This window comes from Neofelis nebulosa, chromosome 4 (genome assembly GCF_028018385.1).
Source record: "Neofelis nebulosa isolate mNeoNeb1 chromosome 4, mNeoNeb1.pri, whole genome shotgun sequence".
NCBI lineage: Eukaryota > Metazoa > Chordata > Mammalia > Carnivora > Felidae > Neofelis > Neofelis nebulosa.
This window is the reverse complement of record NC_080785.1, coordinates 87,870,718-87,892,051: the sequence shown is the minus strand read 5'-3', so window position 1 is coordinate 87,892,051 and position 21,334 is coordinate 87,870,718. Positions and strand designations below refer to the sequence as shown.

At 37.5% G+C, this 21,334-nt stretch overlaps 1 protein-coding gene across 1 annotated transcript in view; it reads right to left on the bottom strand.

Annotated features, from left to right (window-relative positions):
• The window catches only part of GSAP (gamma-secretase activating protein), a 259,405-nt gene that overhangs the window by 200,354 nt on the left and 37,717 nt on the right, over positions 1-21,334 (bottom strand). The window lies entirely within an intron of this gene.

Below are 21,334 nucleotides of genomic sequence, written 5' to 3'. Positions count from 1 at the left end.
CAGTTTGAGAACCATTACCCTATGGACTCTCCTACACTCCTATAGTGAACAACCATCTATAGGCAGATGAGCCCTACAACTACATCTGTATCCCAGATGTCTTTTCTGAATTCCAGGTCCATATGACCAACTACCCACTTGCCATTTCCTATTGATATCTCATAGTACTTCAAAATAAACAAGTTAAACATTAGGCTTAGATATTTCTCCCTAAAATGTTCTCTACCTCCAGTGAGCCCAATCTCCATAAATAGCACCATTATTTCTAAGTTCATCCTTGACTCCCCTACCCTCTTCCACCTCATCCTCACATTAAATCAAGGACTATTTCCTAAAGATATAATATATTGCTACAGACTGCACTGTGTTCCCTAAATTCAAATACTGACGCCCTAACCTACAGTGTGATATAACTGGAAACGGGGCTTTAGGAAGTAATTAAAGTTAAATGAGGTCATTTGTAAGAAGAGGAAGACAGAAAGAGATCCCTCTCTGTCATGTGAAGACACAATGCAAGCCATCTGCAAGCTAGGTTGAGAAATCACCAGAAACCAACGCTGGTAGACCTTGATCTGGGACTACTAGCCTCCACAACTGTGAGAAAATAAATTTCTGCTGTTTAAGCTCTCATCTTTATTATACATTTTATTATATGGCAGCCTGAGCAGATAAAGATATCAATAAACTGTCCATTTCCTATTATCTCCACTGCTACTGTCCTTATCATCTCTTGCCTAGATAGACTACTGCAATATCCTTCTAACAGTTTTCCCTTGAAATCAGTTTCACATACTTCAAACCATTCTCTGTACCCAGCTAGAGGGATATCATCAAGTCAGGTTTCCATTTAAAATCCCCCAGTGGCTTTCTACTACCTTTCAAATAATGCCCAAGACTTAACATAGATATCTCAGGATGATAAGAAATATTAACTTATGGACTCCAACCCACCCCAAGGTACTAATCCCTTGTGCCTCCCCCACTAAACACTCGCTGCTCTCAGTGTTTGCATTGCCTCACAAGCAACTTCCTGGTCAGCCTACCTTTTAGTGTGACTTTCTGGTCACAGTGGAAAATATTGGTCTGCTCCCCACAGCCCACTGGGGATCACCTTTATCTGTGAAGCTGTGCTCAGGTTCTTTTCTCAGGTACCCTATGCAGGCCCTATACTATATTCCACCTCAGCAAGCATATTGCCCCATTTTTTTCTAATGCCCAGCCTGTTATTTTTTTGGTTTAGACTTAGCAAAAATATTAAAAATTTTTAATGCTTATTTTATTATTTTTGAGAGAGAGAGAGACAGCATGAGAGGGGTAAGGGCAGAGAGACAGACAGACAGACAGACAGACAGAATCTGAAACAGGCTCCAGGCTCTGAGCTGTCAGCATAGAGCCTGATGTGGGGCCTGAACTTGGGAACTGTGAGATCATGACCTGAGCCCAAGTCAGATGCTCAACCAACTGAACCACCCAGGCACTCCCCCCACCTTAAAATTTTTTTTAAATGTTTATTTTATTATTTTTGAGAGAGAGACAGAACATAAGTGGGGGAAGGGCAGAGAGAGAGAGAGAGAGAGAGAGAGAGAGAGAGAGAGAATCTGAAATAAGACTTGAAACAAGACTTAGCAAAAAATTTAAAGTTTCTGTTATTGGTTTTCTTTGTGGCACTCCGTCTACCTCTTGGGAGAATAACTCTTGGCTTACAGCCCAAGTGATGGAGGGTTCAAGGTTAATAATAATACCAGCATTGAAAACCATCAATTAATACCTTACAAATTACCCCAATGCATTGGCTAGAAAGTCTTATACTATTTGGTTTCTATCAATAGCTCACTAGTCAGTCTCTCCAGCTCTGTTGGGGAAAAGCCATACTGACTTTCAGTTTCTCAAATAGCTCATGCCCTCTCCCACCTTTGGGCCTTTGCACATAGTGGCCCATCAACCTGGAACATTTTTTTTTTTTTGCCCTTCCCTTTGCCTATTCACCTTTTATGTCTCAATTTAACATCATTCCCTTAGAAAGAACATTCTTGACCACTTTTACACAAGGTAAGGTCTCCTGTCATACATTCCTGGCATACTTAGAATTTTTTTCAACTTATAAATTATGCACTTGTAAATTACTTACAATTTTTTTTTTTTTTTTTTAGGGTCTACTTTCCCTTCTAGGCCATAAATTCCAGGTGTCTGATCTCTCTAATTCAACCTCAGCATATCTAGAACATACTAAGTGTTCAATGAATATTTATGACTGACCCACTGACAAAGTTAAATAATTACAGGGTAGATCTCAGAACTAGGGCTCTGGTACCGTGTCAGTTTACTTACAATATGCCACAATTGCAAAAACGTTGTTGTTTTTAAAGTGTTCATTTGCAATTACTTTTCTGAATTAATCAGGATTTTATCAGTATAAATCTGGAAAGAAATTTGTTTGCTCACATACAACCACTGTCCACATGCCCTAGCCTTTGAACTTTTATCTCCATCAAAATACTCTCATTGTTCTCGTAGAACCTCAGCTACAATTTTAGAATGAATAAATGGTATATATTTGAACTTAAGTACAGTTACATTTCTGAAATCCTTTTTCTGTATAAGATTTCACTTGAAGAGAACTTGTAAACCACTCCTAAACACTTGGTAAGTCCTAGAGAAGAAACAGAACTTTTACAACAGGCTGGAAGACAACTCAAGAATTCTCCTTTACACAAAGACCCATGAGACATTTACATGTATAATAATACCTGTAGTTTTGGTTTTTATTCTTTTCTTTTACATTTATCCTACATAATCTTTCCTTCCCCAATTTACATACCTAATGTATATTGGTCAGTAGGCTGGAGGAAAGGGAAGGAAGGACTGAGGGAGAGAAGGGGAGATCTAAGGGAAAGAGCTGGATCTTAGGCATCTCCCAGGAAACTCTAACATGGTTATCCTACTATGAATCTTCTCACTTTTCCTCTTACACAGTTCAGCAAAAATACAAAATACATTTGATTCCATGTCATACTGAGAAAGACACCGATAGATGTATGTCATCTTCAGGACAATCATGGATGTACCACATTAAAGAAATAATTTAGCTACAACAGTGATTCTCTGAAGTCCACACAACAAAGAATCCATCCCACTAATCATAACCTCCAGACCTGAGTCATCAATGCATTACAAGCTGCCAACAATATATCATCTCCATTTGGATGTCAAACCCAGCATGTCTCAAATGGAACTCACTATCTCCTCCACAAACTGGTTTCCCTTCTTATTTTCCCTGTTTGAACCAGTGCTATAATCGTAATCCTAATCATCCAAGTTTACAACCTAGGTGCTACCTTTATCCTCTCTCTTTTCTCATCCTTCACAGTACAGGGAAAAAGGAAGGAGTTAGGACCCACTCTCTGTCCTAATCACTAAAGTGGTTTACACACTGACATCACAGAGTTGTTAAGGTTTAGTACAAGGCCAAAGTGGGTCAGAATGCCCTGTTGCAGTTGTTAAAAATGTATTCTTCCAGGTATACCTCAGACCTAATATCAGGGTTGAGTTGGGGAATCTGCATTTTAAATAAATTCTTCAGAGGACTTCTGAGGCCAAATAAACAGAATCAATGCTCTAAAGGAAATGACCCAATTATAGAAAGACACACTGTGGAGGAGCAGCTAGGTGGGTAAGATACCCTGTCCAAAGGACAAAGAAGGGAGTAATGGGGTCCCAAGCAGGTGAACACAGAGGCAGAAAAACAGAATGTAAGGGTTCAACACTTCTGGAGCCACCATTTAGATCTGTTTATGAATAGTCTTCACCAGGGTAGGGCATTAGAGACTCCAGTTCAACAAAAAGAGGACCTATCAGAATATGCCAGAGACTAGTTCTGAAAATTAAAGCACACAGAGGAGAAACCGTAGCAACTAAAGTAGTAATGTACCATTCCAGGGTTATCACTGGCCCAGAGAATAACAACTGTTTGAAAATAAAAGAGACCTAGGGAATAACAAGTGGCTGGTTAGGAGGCTGGTAGGAATGATGGGCTTCATCTGTATTAGGCAGGATTTGGTTTCCAATAAAAAAAAAAAAGCCATTCTAGCTAATTTAAACTCAAAAGGATTTAACATAATGAATTAAATGTTTAGAAAATGGTTAGAAAGTCTGGAGAAACAGGCTCCAGGATGAGCTTCTAGGAGCAATCACCAGACGTGCCAGCCAGAGTACCTAGCCTGTGCCATGGTCAGAGAATTGGAATGACCAGAAAGTTGAGGAATAAGGAAATGGCAGCCTCAACTCCTGGCTCCAGGCACGCTGCCTCAGTGCAGACCCATGCCATTAAAATAGATGTCCCTGGCACCCACAGAAATAGGTACCAGACACCAGGGCCCCTGCTACATTGCCATAGAAAAACCAGAGCTTCCGTATCCTTGCTTGTTAGTGGAAACAGCAGAAGAACCACCTCTGTCTCACTTCTGTCTTCCAAATATAACATTCATATGTCTGCTTTGGCAAAAGCTGGGTCACATATGGAATCTGAGGAAGTCTGGGAAATGGAAGCCTTAGCTCCCTGTCCTCTAGCATGTTAGAAGGGAAGAGAGGATATATATGGGCCATATATATCTCTCTTGGCATCATACTTAGCTGTAAGCTTCTCTACTAAACTGGAAGCTATCAGAGGCTAGGAACCTGATATTAACTGTTTTAGAAGTCACAGCACTTAGCAGAATATCTGATGAATAGGAGGAGAAGGAAGGAAGGAAGGAAGGAAGGAAGGAAGGAAGGAAGGAAGGAAGAAAGGAAGGGAGGAGGGAAGGGAGGGAGGGAGGGAGGAAGGGAGGGAAAGTGGGTAGCAAGGAACTCAAGACTAAATCTATCTGTCTACAGATAGAAAACATCGGAAAATTCTGTTTTGACAGTATTTAAAATTTAAGATGAAATGAAGACCAACATGAATAATTCTTATTTCTTAGCAGCTTTTGATTTCAGTCTGCTTCTCTTCATTTCCATGACTATGAACTTAATACAGTTCAAATTCCTTACATCTGGAAAAAATCAATTGTCTCCTAACTGGTGCCCTGCCCAATTTCTCCCCATTCCTCCCCATTCTACACACTGATCTCTGACTGGGTTTCTTAAAATAGTGGTCTTGAAACTTTTTACTTGCAAACACTTCCAAAATAATTTTGTAAAGCTTTGTATCCTCTTGTACATTATTAAGCTGACATCTAAAACTTTTCATCCCATGTTAAAATACTTGCAAAGGATGTCACTTCCAGTGCACTATAAATACTATCATTAATATATATATATAATATTATTAATATATATACTCATTTATTATATATTATATATTATATTATATTATATTATATTATATTATATTATATTATATTATATTATATTATATTTATAATAGAATCTAAATACCACATCATCTGTTTTCAAAAAAAACATGAACAAGTTGTTCTTTAATAATCAGAGATTTAGCATCTTTATTTCTTCTTGAACTCATATTTCTATTCTGCTTCTACCAAAAAATTTCAACCTAATATAACATATTTTTATTCTTCTAAGACTTTGGTCAATTATCTTACCACAACAAAAGGCATATATGTTGAAATGATATATTTTTTTATTTCCGGTAACTATGAAGTTGTGTTTAAAAATTATTCTGATTGACTTTGGGGCGCTTGGGTGGCTCAGTCGGTTGGGCATCCGACTTCAGCTCATTATCTCACAGTCCATGAGTTTGAGACCCGCGTCAGGCTCTGTGCTGACAGCTCAGAGCCTGAAGCCTGTTTGAGATTCTGTGTCTCCCTCTCTCTCTGCCCCTCCCCACTCATGTTGTCTCTGTCTCTCTCAAAAATAAACATTAAAAAAAAAATTAAAACAAATTATTCTGGTTGACTTATTTCAATTACTATTAGCATACTATTGGTGAAAACAACATGGATTATAAATTTTGCTAAGTTATTAGAAAGAAAATTCCAATTTTTATTTTACATGTATCTTAATGAGCTGGATGGAGACTGGCTGGTTTTGCTAAAATTAGGCCGAGTATCTAATTTTTGCTAAAATTGGGTCAGGTATCAATTTAGCCATAATTACTTATTACTTGTGGCTAAATTAAGACAAGGTTCAACTTTAGTTTTATCTCCCCAACCTTTTTGCGTTTTGAAAATGTTGAGAAAAAAAAACTGTTTATGTAAATAAGTAGATGGGAACAGAAGTTTTGTTACAGCAATGCCCTCAGTTCTTTGCACTTTCAGTCATACACCAAAATCATGGGGAAACCAAGCACCAAAATTTGTTTTCAATAATCAGTTGACAACTGATTGTAGATCTTCCTGCAATTGTACTGAAAGCAAAGTAGGAAACCATCTAATTGCAAAAGAACTTGTTACTCATTTGTTAGTGTAACTCCCTTTCTCAACACCCATACCAATACCTAGACTATGTTTCTAATTATATCAGTGGGCTACAGAGGTTTTTCTACTGCAGGAAAATAAGCTATAGAAAGATTACCGTGAGAAGGGGGCCTTTCTTCTTTAAAACATGAGATAATAGGGAAGGGATGGGTGGAAGAAGAGCTGGAAATATATCCTCAGGCTAATCAGGCTTTTTAAAATTATTTTTTCCAGCTTTATTGGTGTATAATTGACAAATTAAATTACTAGATATTTAAAGTGTACAAGGTGGTGATTGGATGTATTATATACACTGTTAAAGGATTCACCCCACTGAATTAACACATCCATCATGTTACTTTTTGTGTGTGAAAGAATACTTAAGTTCTTGTCTAAGCAAGTCTCAATTATACAATGCAGTTATCAACCACAGTCATCATATTATACATTAGATCCTCAGACCTTATTCATCTTATAACTGAAAGTTTGTGCCCTTTTACCAACTTCTTCCTGCTTCCCTCACCTCCCACACATTGTAAACCACTTTTCCACTTTCTGTTTCTATGAATTCACCTTATTTTTTTAAATCCCACATGTAAGTGTTGCCAGGCAGTATTTCCTTTCTCTGTCTGGCTTATGTCACTTAGCATAATGCCCCCCAGTTTCATCTACACTGTTGTATATGACAGGATTTCCTTCTTTTTAAAGGCCGAATAATAATCCACTGTATACATATCCCACATTTTCTTTTCTTTTTTTTAAATATAATTGTCAAATTGGCTTATATACAATACCCAGTGCTCATTCCAACAAGTGCCCTCCTCAATGTCCATCACCCACTACCTCACCTTTTCTTGATGCATTCACCCAATGATGGACACTTAGACTGTTTTCACACCTTGGCTATTGTAAGTAATGCTGCAATAAACATGGGAGTACACATATCTGTTCAAAACAGTTATTTCCTTTCCTTCTGATATATACCCAGAAGTGGAACTGTTGGATCAGATGGTAGTTCTACCTTTAATGTTTTGAGAAATCTCCATATTTTCCATAGTGACTACATCAATTTCCATTTCCACCACCAATGCACAAGCATTAAGCATTCCCTTTTCTCCACATCCTCACCAACACTTGTTACCTCTTCTCTTTCAGACGACAGCCATTATGACAGGTGTGAGGTGATATCTCAATATGGTTTTGATTTCCATTTCCCTGATGATTAGTGATGTGGAGCACCTTTTCAGGTACATGGTAGCCATCTCTATTCTGTTTTTCTTCCTTGGAAAAATGTGTATTCAGGTCTTTTACCTATTTTTTAATTGGGTTATTTCCTTTGCTCACTATTAAGTTGTATGAATGTCTTATTTATTTTGCATATTAACCCTTTACTGGGTATGTGGTTTGCAAATATTTTCTCCCACTCCATAGGTAGTCTTTTCATTTTGTTGGTGGTTTCCTTTGCTGTGTAGAAGATTTTTAGTTTGAGGTAGTCTCAGTTGTTTATTTTTGCTTTTGTTGTCAAATTTAAAAAATCATTTACAGGGCCCCTGGGTGGCTCAATCGGTTAAGCATCTGACTTTTAGTTTCTGCTCAGGTCATGAACTCATGGTTCATGAATTGGAGCTCCACACTGGGCTCTGTGCTGACAGCTGCGGAGTCTGCTGGAGATTCTCTGTTTTCCTCTCTCTCTGCTCCTCCTCCACTCACTCTCTACCTCTCTCTCGAAATAAATAAACAAATAAACATTAAAAAGAATCATTGCCAAGGACGGTTTGAAAGAGCTTACCCCTCTGAGTTTTCTTCCAGGAGTTTTACAGTTTCAGGCCTTAGATCCAAGTCTTTAACCCACTTTGAGGCAGTTTTGTGTATGATGTAAGACAGGGGTCTAGTTTCATTCTTTTGCATGCAGCTGGCAAGTTTTCCCAACACCATTTACTGATGATGCTACTTTTTTGGCTATGGTCTTGTGGGTCTTGTGCATGCAAGCTCCAATGGCTTTCAAAGCTAGGTGTTTTGGGGGCCAGTGGGTCAAGTGGGACACTCGACGGGGCACTAAATGTGGGGTCCAAACCCCTTGTTCCTCAGGGAGAAGCTGGGAATTAGGAGTGCTGTTTGGGGGGGGGGGGTTGTTTATGGCAAGAGTGTGGGTCTCAGACTTTCCTATCTGATGTATTTTCTTTTTTAAAAATATTTATTTATTGAGAAAGAGAGAGTGTGTGTGAGAGAGCACATGCAAGTGGGGGGGGTGGAGGGGGCAGAGAGAGAGAGGGGTAAGAGAATCCCAAGCAGGTTCCTCACTGTCAACCAAGAGCCCAATGCACATATCAATCTCACAAACTGTGAAATCATGACCTGAGCTGAAATTAAGAGTTGGATGCTTGGGGCGCCTGGGTGGCTCAGTCTGTTAAGCGACCAATTTCGGCTCAGGTCATGATCTTGCAGTCTGTGGGTTCAAGCCCTGCATCAGGCTCTGTGTTGGCAGCTCAGAGCCTGGAGCCTGCTTCACAGTCTGTCTGTCTGTCTCTCTCTCTCTCTGCCTCTTCCCTGCTCATGCTCTGTCTCTCTCAAGAATAAACATTAAAAAAAAAAAAAAAAAGAGTTGGGTGCTCAATCCACTGAGCTACCCAGGGGCCCCTGATATGAGTATTTTCTTATTCAACCTATGTGTAGAGTTGCTTGGCTAGGTTCTGGGTTTCTTTCAGTGAGAATCACTTGAGGGGCAGCTGCACTTTCATGTGTCCATGGGACAAGGGGAGCTGAAGAGCCTCCTATGTCACCATCTTGGTCATCTCTCCAGTAAGTATTTTTTAGATCAATTTTAAGGAGTGGAAAGGGAAGTGGAATATCCAGAATCTTGATTCCCTTGAAGTTCTCCTGACCTTTATATCTCTTGTAACATCTTCCTACACCATAGTATAGGTATAGGTATAATTTGAAGACTGCTACCCTAAAACAACTTGCCTAAGTAGTATCTCCTCGTTGGCATAAAATACAATTTGAAAAAAAAACAAAAAACATAAAAGGATGAGAATGACTAACTATTTAAATCTGTATTTTAAAGGGCTTACTATTAAGTGACCTGACAACTAGTAAATGTATCTGCAATGTTATTGTTCTTAGAACTGATGGATATTTTTGCATTTAATATTTCTAAAATTTTGGCAAAAATGTAGGATTTTTTTTTTTTTGCACCAGAAGCTGTTGTTAAATCAACAGTGCATTTTACAACTTGAGGTAATACACTTAATTTTTTATTTTTATTTTTTTAGAGGAAGAGAAGGAGCAGAGGGAGTGGGAGAGAGAATCTCAACGTGGGGCTTGATCCCATGACCCTGGAATCATGACCTTAGCCAAAATCAAGAGTCAGATGCTAAACCAACTGAGTCACACAGATGCCCCAGAAAATACACTTCTAAAGAAGGTGGTGGGCAGGAGTGGAGCGGTGGTTTATTGTTTTTGGTCCTACTATCCCATAGCCAAATGGAAACCTCCTCTAAAGCTTAGTTGTCACTGTTACCATTACTGGAGACCTGTGCCCCTGCCTTGCCTCCAGTGATTTGCTCTAGAACGTCTGTGGTGGGGGACAGCACTCCAAGCATTCCAAGCAATTTGGGTGTGACTGAACCTTTGTCACACTTTGGGAGACTCACCTAAAGGGAAAGTGTCCTAGAAAATGTACACATTGAAATTTATAGAGGTGGTTTATGAAATGAAAAAGGTAAGAACTAGGGGTATGTTAACTAAAGTGAATCTGGAGCAAGGAGACCACTACAAACTGCATGTATTATAAGTTCAGGATTGATTTGAATAGGAAGAGCACGACCTTGCCTTAACTGTTCATCTTCAGTGGCTCTTTGCGGTCAGCAGGTGAGCTCAGACTGGGGAGCTCACTCTGTGCTCTGGAGCCTGTGGGCTCTCCCAGGGAAGAAGAGTACCTAATGAGTCTCCATACCATTCCTGTAAGCAAACATTCTACATGCTGGAGAGGGCCTGAAGACATCCCACTGTATAAGCTACTTTACAGGCTCAACAATTTGAATTAAAGAGAGACCTGACTTCCACAAGATCTTTATTGTCCAAGAATGCCTGGAGTTCTTAAAAATTTTTTTCAATAGGTGGAGGTGGGCAGTATAAAGAGGACAAATAAAATTGCTGTAACTTGATATATTGTAACAGAGAGAAAAATACCCCTACATTTACATCTGACAATATTTATTCATTAGTGTTCATAGTGCAGAGGTGGTACAAAATTAAAAAAAAATGACAAGCTAAAATTAGAAGTCTGGCATTCTTTGGGTTAAAAGGTAGAATTTTTAGTATATGTTAATTTGTTAGTTTTAAAGTATACATTTAGCTGTCTACTTAGTTATCTTCAGAAATACTAAAAGATTATTTATCTACATATGAATATATATATTAAAATTCTTTTTTAAACTTTTTAAAAAAGTTTACTTATTTTGAGACAGAGACAGTACAAGTTGGGGAGGGGCAGAGAGAGAGGGAGAGGGCGAGAATCTCAAGCAGGCTCTGCACTGTCAGCACAGAGCCCAATGTGAGACTCAAACCTACAAAACCATGAGATCATGATCTTAGCCGAAAACCAGCTCAACTGACTGAGCCATCCAGGCGCCCCTATATTAAAATTCTTTATAGCAGGTGTGCCTGGGTGGCTCATTCAGTTGAGCACCTGACTTCAGCTCAGGTTATGATCTCACGGTTCATGGGTTCAAGTCCCACATAGGGCTTGCTGCTGTCACCTGGGATCCTCTGTCTTCCTCTCTCTGCCCCTCTCGCACTGGTGTGCTCTCTCTCCAAAATAAACATTTAAAATTCCTTATAGCAAAAGGTAGTAGAGGTCCTTAAAAAGAACTCAGACTCTCTCAATATATGGAGAGAGTAATGAACTGATGACATTGAAGTAAACATGGATCTTCATATTTGTGAAAATGATTATTCTTTCCTACCTACAAGCACAAGATGAAGGGTGACTATAATGTGACTTAAAAAAAAAAAACCTTTTTATTATTGAAACTTTCAAACATGTACAAAGAAACATGTGCAAGACCAAGTACAATAACCCTTATATAGCTATCCACTAATTCAGCTGTACTCCCCACACTGCCTGCCCTCTCCTCCCACCACTGAATTATTTTAAAGCAAATCTCACATTTCACCTTATTATTTCAGTATGTATCTCTAAAAAGTGACTTTTTTAAAGATACAACCACAATATCATTTTCACACCTAAAAATGAACAATATGTGACTATTTTAAAATATACTATAATTTGCATATCCAAAGGAGTGTTCTCTGAGAATCACCTTAAAAGGCTATAAAGTGATGCCAGCACTTTTCAAAACATTTTTGGAATATTTCTCAGGATTATTTTCAGAATGTGCAACATATTCCTTAATTATCCTAAATGATGACAAATCTTTACTCTTCAAGGACAGACTTGACTTGAAAACAGTCAAAAGTCTTTGGGAACAAACCCCAATAAACAGGAGGAGTAATCAGACCAGGCAAGATTGGTGTTGTTAGAGAGTAATATACACACAGAGGCACAAGGTGTGGCCCTTTCATGAAAGGAGTCTGACGCTCATAAACTAGAAATTGCCTACCCGGTGGCCAGAGATGCTGGGTGAGAAAAAGAGTGCTGTTGTATTGGGGGCTGAAGCAGGAATGAAACTAAGAGGAGAATGTGAGAGGCAGCTGAGAGCAAGCCAACTGGTGAAAGGAAGTTATGCTTAATCTTTGTACCCTAAATTCCAGTGATTCCAGGCCACTTTCAGGATTTATCTTGCATTTCAGGCCTCTGTGCTTTTGCAAACAATGTTCCCTGTGATTGGAATGCCTACTCCCACTGGGTGAACCCACTGAGTGAATCTCTAGTCATCCTTTAAGACCTTGATCAAATATTACCACATTCCTTGACTCTCTCTGGCAAAATTAGTGGTTCCATTGTCTGGTCTTAGTTGTACTTTGTAAGTATTTCCTTAACACCTCTGTGACTACTTCATAATTATTTAGATATATATAAATTTTTCAATTAAAGTGTGAGCATCATTATTGTATCTTGGGCACACAACAGTGACTGGCACATAGTAAGCTCTTAGTAATCATTTGTTTAGAACATAGGCACAATTAATAACCTGTGCATCTTTACACGGTTTAGACCCTGAAATGTCCTCAGAATGCAGTAAAGTAGTTGCAGGCCCAAAACATTATAAAATAAAGCAAAGAAGAAAAACCTTATGCAAGAGCAGTTTTTGTAACAGTAACCCTGGAAGTTTCAGATGTTGGCAGTGGAAAGTTACAACACAGAACTGCCCAAAGAAATGTTAGCAATTTCTTTTCTTCTTTTTTAAAAATAAAATTTCCAAATCTAGTTTTTGGGGACTCATAATTATTGTATTTTTTTTTCTCCAGGGATTAATACCTGAGGAGTTAACAAATTAAGTACCAGTTAAAATTGAGTTCAAACTTAGCTGATCCACATTTTTTCTCAAAATAAATTCGGAAGGCAGAACACAAAGCATAAAAAATGAATCATCTACTTCAAAGAAAATAGATGACTGACTCTTAAGGTCATCATGTAAAAACTAAAGAAATTTGGAATGATTGAAACTAGGACTTAATATGTTCTCTTGTCAGGACAATTCATACACTCCTCTGGCTTTCTCTCCTCCTTTCTGCCCCAGAACAAGAACAAACCCATCCATTTCTATACCAGTGACTTGGTGTTGGGCCTGGGTGGGAAGAAGGAGCATCTCTTCCAGTATTATGCCAATGGCAGTGCCACACCTACCCCACCTGTGGTATAGTTCTAGGATGAGAAATAAAGAGTTTGCACATAGCCCAGGTGGGTAGAAAGAAGAAAGGGAGAGCCACCCATAAAGAACAATTGCATCTGATGTCACCTGTTCTTGGTTGAACCTGAATTCTACACAGACATTGTTTCTTCAGAGTGCCTTCCAAGCCCCAGTGGGCTCATGGCATACTTTCAAACTATTTTTTTTTAATCCACTAAGTCCACAGAAATTTTTACAACCCTTCTTGTCTAGTGGTAAATATCCTATTGAACCACGTTTGTATGGGAATAACCTGATTTGGATACAGAAGAAACAGGATTGAAGTAGTTGAACAGGTTTGCTTGGTTTTGATGGTTACATTGCACAACCAGGGCAAGGCATCCCATGATATCAAAGGTTGTTCTAACTCAACCCGGAAATCCGGCCAGACTACCCAGGGACTCAAAAAAATCCTGGGGCTCCACAACACAGAAACGATTTCACTGACCTCATGACACATGGACTCTTGCAATTCTGTGACCATTCTCAACTGGAGAACATATTAAATAAATCAGCACTTCCTTTTTTTGCTAGTTTTATAAAGAAAATTTATGTTTTTAAATAGAAATGGAATCCAAAGTTATACTCTAAAATGAATTCACACAAAGTTGAAAATATACATATGATGCAAATCCAAAAAACAGTATTATTTTCATGCTGTTGAAAACAGCATATTTTGATGGTTACCTATAAAGAATCTCACAATCCTAATAAGGAGGGAAAAAGTGAAATATTTGACATCCCCTTTTATCCTTTGAAATACCAAAAAGTAAGATTTAATCTTGTTTCTAGATTTCAGAGAGAGTTATATTAGCAATACTTTCTTAAATTCTAAGAGAAAATAAATCTAAAATATTTCAAATGATTTTTCAAAACGTACATATAAACAGTTTTCTCTGAAGATTAATGTGCTGAATTGAGATTTTTCCTAAAGAAGGCTTAATTTTTATGTGGTTGATACAACTTTTATATATGGGAGCTCAAAACCATTCACTGTAACTATTGCTTTCTAGTTAATCATCAATTCAGTTCCCATCAATAATGCAAACTTTTACATGCAGATCTATACATAACATTGTACTTGCCCAGAGGAACCACATAATAAAATTATGGCAGAGAGCTCATCACTCTCATTACTTCTTTTAAGCACATTCATGAGAATAAGGCATCAATTATGGTAAATAAATCTCAATAGGCTGCCAGAGCAGACTTGGGCCTGATTTAAGCTTATAAAACCTTTCCTCACTAAATTCTACTTAAAAAGTCAACTAGCTGCATCAAAAAATCAGTTGCTCTCTATAAAACAAGATAAATTCATTCTGAACTTTTTATTTTAAAATAATTTCAAACTTACAAAAGAACTGCACTAGGACATAGAATTTCTGGATATTCCTCACCCAGATTCACCAACTGTTAACAGTTTGTCACATTTGCTTTAGTGCTTGCTTTGTCTCTGTTTCTCTCTGCTTATCTATCTATACATGTGTGTATGTATGTATTTATATTTACAGACATTCTCTTACATAATCAGAAATTTAAATTATATTTTTATTTTATTTTTTTTAAAGTAGGCTCCACACCCTACACGGGGCTTGAACTCAGGACCCTGAGATGAAGACCTGAGATCAAGAGTCATGTGCTCCACTGAGTCACCCAGGTGCCCCAGAAATTTAAACTTTAATACAATATTATATTATTATCTACTATACTGTCCTTATTCAAACTTCACCTATTTCTCAATATTGATCTTTATGGCAAATTTCCCCCTAATCCAGGATCCAATCCAGGATAACCCATCTCCTTTAATCTGGCAAGTTCCCCTGGCTTCTTCTGTCTTTTGTGACACTGACATTTTTTTTATAGCATACCATCCATTTGTGTTTTTTAAAGTTTATTTATTTAAAGAGACAGAGAGAGAGAGAGGCAGACAGAGAGGGAGAGAAAGAACCCCAAGCAGGCTCCATGTTGTCAGTACAGAGCCTGATGCGGGGCTTGATCTCATGAACTGTGAGATCATGACCTGAGCCAAAATCAAGAGTTGGGCACTTAACTGACTAAGCCACCCAGGTGTCCCCAGTCTATTTGCTTTTATGGAATATCCTCCAATTTGGATTTCTGTGAGGTCTCCTCATAATTAGATCAATATATATATTTTTGGCAAGAATGCTTAATAAGTGTGATGTGGTGTCTTCTTCAGTGCATCACTTCAGGGGGCACATGATGAAGAGTTTTTCTCACTAGTGACATTACCTTGGTCACTAGGTTAAGGTAGTGCCCATTAGCAAAACAAGATTACTGGTTGCAGTAAAGAAATAATTAGGGGCTCCTGAGTGGCTCAGTTGGTTAAATGTCTGACTCTTTATTTCTGCTCATGTCATGATCTCAAGTTTGTGAGTTTGAACCCCACATCCAGCTCCGTGCTGCCAGTGTAGAGCCTGCTTGGGATTCTTTCTCTCTCTCTCTGTTCCTCCTTTGCTTGCTTTCTCTCTCTCTCTCTCTCAAAATAAATTAAAAAAACTAAAAAAAAAGAAAGAATTAGATGACATTTTAGAGTTCTTTTGTGTAGGTTATTTTTAGAATATTAAAATTTCATATTTAATGACAAAATACTAAGCTCACAAAATAAGAAAATACACAGGCCTGCTATTAAATGAAATGCCAGGAAACAAGGCAAGAAATATTACTTATATCAATGACTAATTGGACTGTATGATCTAATAAAAATAGGTTTGACTTGTTTTATGCATACTACCTGCAAAACATTTTATGTACATGATTTCTAAACTTTATTACAGGTCTGAAAGTCTTTAATTTCAGTTCCATTTTACAGATGAGGAAACTCAGGCGAGAGAATTCAGTGATTCTTTGGGGTTGGTTAACAAGAAAAGATAATGTTTGAATTCAAATCTACCTGGATCTCAAACCCCTGCTTGTTCCATAGCATATCATGTTGCAATCCTCTTAAATGAAAAATCTCTTTCCATATGTTAGCCAAAACCAAAAAGAAATGTTATTAATTTTTCTCCATATAAAAAGCTGACCTTTTGAAGAGAATTTTTAAAAATGGTAATGGTAAATTTAAAGAATTATCTTAAGAGTATATTTTAAAATAGACACTAGAAATAATGGACAGCTGGTGTGGCAGCTTTAAGCAAGATTTGCTGTACATGTTAAACTTCTGCTTACTTATCCACTTACTGAACTTTATTTATCATATGTCTCTCTGTTGCAGACTTGTTTTCCTTTTTCATGTTCTCCCATTTAGCCTTATTACTCATCTGTATCTTTCTTTCTGAATATTTGGATCTCTAGGTCTCTCTCATTCTGCCCTCTTTCCTTTCCACATATTTCTCCATCTTTTCAATGTTTCCTTCTTTCCGATATACCACAGCTAATTAGGACTTGGGCACTGAAGATTGCCTTACAGGATCAGTCCTGAACCCTGTGCCACGTTGCACTTCCATTAATAATTTGAATGATGATAATTAAGAGTAATTCCAAAGTGGCTGGCATGGGTACAACCTAGGAAAAGTGCATTAAAACTAAAATTTCTAACAAAACAGGAAAACACATGGGTAAGACCAGAAGATGCTTTGCAGGGTACCAGTAGCATACTTTTTTTTTTTTTTTTAATGTTTACTTATTTTTGAGAGAGAGAGAGCCTGCGTGCAAGAGCAGGGGCAGGGCAGAAAGTGAGGGGGAGAGAGATCTGAAGTGGGCTCTGTGGTAAAATAATCTGCTTAAGCACAAGGTGGTATAGGATGGGTTTTATGTATATCAGGAGAGAACAGAGAAGAATAGAGAATTAGAGTGATTCTCATTCTAAATATGAGTCAGGAAAGGAGCATATTTGAAAATATGCCTGATATCATTATGTATGAACAATATTACAAGATCTACTACCACGAGGTTATCCTTCCCTAGTTCTCAACATTGTTTAGGTCTTAGTGGCAATAGTGTTTCTATTTTGGCTGCTCACATTTTAAAATGTATGCACCTTACAGACATTTTGGAAAAGTAGATATTTATAGATATATTATAATGAGAGATTCTAAGGAAAAATAACTAAAAGCTTTAAAGGATATACAATCAGACCTATAAGGACAAATTTAAGAAACTGAGCTTATTAGTCAACTCTAATTAAAAATTATTAATATGGACTGTATTAAAGCAGCAAACTCTTCAGCTAAGGCCATAGAAATATTATTTATAGGATCAAAGACTATTTGGACTATAGGATCTAATAATAGTAGACACTATTTTCTGTATGGGTATAATCTACTAAGCACTTTATTATTACTATTTCTAAACTTTAAACATGCCTGAGAGGAAGTAATATTAGCTCCAACTTCTAAATATCTTTCAGTGATAAGCATTTTATTCCTTTTTTTTGTTTTGTTTTGTTTATTTATTTTTGAGAGCATGAGAGTGAGCGGGGGAGGGACGGAGAAAGAGAGAGACAGAAGATCCAAAACGGGCTGTGTGCTGATGATTAACCAACTGAGCCACCCAGGTGCCCCTATTCCTTAATCAATAGGTGCTTGCTTTAAAAAATAAATACCTGCTGGAGAAAAAAAAGTCTTTTCAATGATTCATATTTAAATGAAAAATACTTCATCAGGTAATAGTTTGCTCTACTCAATACCTATTAAGTAGCTGTTTTGAAGGGGGAAGGGAGAGAGACAGAATAATATAGGGATACTGAGACTTACTGGGGCAGCCAGTTTGAGCTGAGCATCAGACTAGGATTACTGTCACTAACGGGCATGGTGGGCACATTGTAATTTGTTCTACAGCTCCCTAGCCAACAACCATTCCTTCTTGTGTTCTCTGCCTGAGAGTTTGAGAATGCTCCCCAGTGAGTATATTTCTGTCCAGCTTGCTGCCATCGGCACAGAAGGCAGAGCCAGACAAAGTTGCAGGGGGAAACATATATGGTAGATGCAGTAAAGATGAACTTCCTGACTATAAGGACGAGTAAACACTGGAACCAGCTACCCAGAGAGAGTGAATTTGAGGAATCTCCATCCCCAAAGAAGCAGATATGTCATGGGAAAAGTTCTCTAAAGGAAAGAAGCTCTCTGGACAACACACCCCTGACTAGACATGATAGGAGATACTGAGGGAGGACAAAGCCTTGTTTCAAATGAGAGGCAAAGGAGTTGTTGTGGTTTTAAAAATTCAATGCCATGAGTAAAGTATTCTGTCCAAAGCAAAAATAGATACTTATCACATCACACAATAAAATTTTTATTCTGCATGAAATCTAGTAAATAGACCATCTGGAGAACTTTAGGTTCAGGCTTTCAGAACCGATTTTGTATTTTTATTTTTAAATAAACCACCAGTCCTAATTTTTTTAGATAATGGAAATACTTTCAATTAGAAACTGGTAGAGGGTAAGCTAATTTGGGAGAACTTCATACACCTAAAATATGCTCTTATGATTTCTCTAAACTCCCATGTTCCCCCAAATTTATGAGCATGTGACAGGAAAACAGGGGGTAAGCAAGGGGAGGGATTGGTGGGGAGCACAGAAAACTCAAGCACTGGATTTTGTTCACTTAGTTCACTGAGTTTGTTCTCCTGCCAACCACATCCTTCTCTCCACAAAAAGTTAACAATCATCACAGTGTCCTCTTGTTTACTTACAAAAAGTGCCTATGATGTATTAGGAAAGAATTAAACTGGTCCCATAATTTCATGCCTTATTCTGCCACTTCCTTAATGTGGGACTTTGGGTAGGTTACCCAATCCCCTTTGGAGCAAGCCTCCTCACATTATTGCCATCGTTACAATCCTCACGTGGTGCATTTTGTTCGTCAAGTTACTTAACCCAACTCTGTTCTCTCATGTACGAGATGCCAAGGACAGGATCTGAGAACACAGAATACCTATAAAAGATGCCTAGCATAATGCCTTACAATGTCTCTCTCATGGGAGAGCCTCAGTGAAGTTAATCCTATCCTTTCTGCTATCTTTGGAAAGGCTCTTCACCCATGTCAAACTAATGTCACACATAATTTCCCATGAAAACCAAGGACAGAAGTAGAGAAAATTGTTAGCTTTATGCTTTGGAGTTTTGACACAGGGTTTGCATTTCAATATTTTATCACCCATTATGATCAAAATCATCTGGCATGTATATTAGCTGTCTGTGTTCCCAAAGCCGAGGCTCAAAATAAATGCATATAGGAGAACTTGACCAGAAAGACTTGATTTTTATCAGAAATACAAATGGCTAGATCAGAGCCAAATAAAAGTTGGAGGGTCTGAAACTTCTGGTTATTTTTAATCCCTTGCCTATTATTATTTTAATTGTTTGTATTGTTAATTGATTGTTAATACAATTGATTGTATTGTTAATAATTTTAAACATTCTGTCCAAACTAGATCCATGGAATGAATGATTTTCTTGAAATTTTTCCATTTACTGTGGGTAAAAATTAACTATCTATAGATCTCATGAAAACAGAAGTTGAATATAACCTTTAATATGTATATACCTCAGAGACTGAGCTGACAGTAAGTACAATGTTTCCTTAGAACCAAGTGGATGTACACATCATATATACATACTTAAGGACCATCTAATGATGAGATATTCATGAACATTCTAGAGCATATACAGAACAAGCACATATGTAGTGACATCAATAAATACGTGCTGAATTAATGAAAATAAAAGATCTCAGAAGGTTTGTGAGTCTTGAAACGTGTTTTCTTCAATATGGTTCATGCAGTGGATGTTCTAAGAGGCATAGTAATTATTGAGTCTATACTTGTTCGTGTTACAATTACTCCCCAAATTACAAAATTAATCTATATTTCTTCAGCTTTCATAGAAACGTATGTAACGTTACATTCTTGGACTTCTGCCAAAAGCCTACACTGAAACAACCACCTAAGGACTATTTTGACATCTTTCATAAAACTGTAATTTGATGACACTTTTGTTTGTCCTCCATATAATAAGATCTGTGTGGACAATTTTTCTTTGAGTTTAATGCTCGGCAATATTTGTTTCTTTGGATCAACTAGTATGTTTCATTTTGGTTGCGACTTATATTTCCCTTTTTACCAAGAAGTGCAGAGTTAAGTTTTCTACTTGATTGTAACATCTACTCATTCTTTTCAGATTAATTATTCACCATCCCTACATCTTCTACTCATACCACCCTGTTGTAAAGTGACTTTTGTTCTTTTACTCTTGGGTTTTTTTAATGCCTCTGAACTTCATTACACGTTACTTCAAATATTTTTAGAAAGAATCAGATAAATAATTATATACTGTCAAATTAAATTTTTTTCATAATTTAGCAATTATTTTGATTAAAGCTAACATTATGTCTGGGTACATAATGTTAAAGGTTAAATCTGACTCTTGATAAGTAATATCGTTCACAAGAGCCAAATGCTAGGGATGCGTGTTTATTTGGATGTAATCTACTGACACACTGTAGCAGCAGATGTGGTTACCTCCAAACATGTCAAACAGTTCCAAACAGATTTATTACATTATTAATGTAATGCCAGGTACTCAAAATACTCTAAAAACTTCCTTTAATTAATAGTATTAATCATATGGCTTTATATATTAGTTTTTAAAACATCTCAATCATTCCCTGGATTTATAGTCCCAAAAGAAACATGTCTGACATATTTCCAGATGTGGTCTCTAAAATTTTTATTCCCTTTGACTTAGCTGAATATTTGAGGTCATCTTGAAACGTGAACCTTGCCGGTCCAGGAGCTATGTACATTTTATACGTGTCCTTGAGAAGATGCTAATGAAGATCACTGTATTAGAGCATTGTCCTGGACTTAGCCTGGTGATATGCACTCATTGGAAAGGCTGAGCTGTGGAACCACTGTATAAGAACTGGACACCCACGAATCAATATACTGACATTTCGATAGTACTCTTTGGTTCTAATAAAATTAGGGGTCAAGCCTTCTAGTCACCATCATGTACGAACTCTGAATTGGCTACCTACGAGTAAGAGAACATCAACACTAGTATCAGTGGTGGGAGGTGCCAAGAGAAGAACATAAATGAGGAGGCAGTGCTTCCTGGATGTTTCC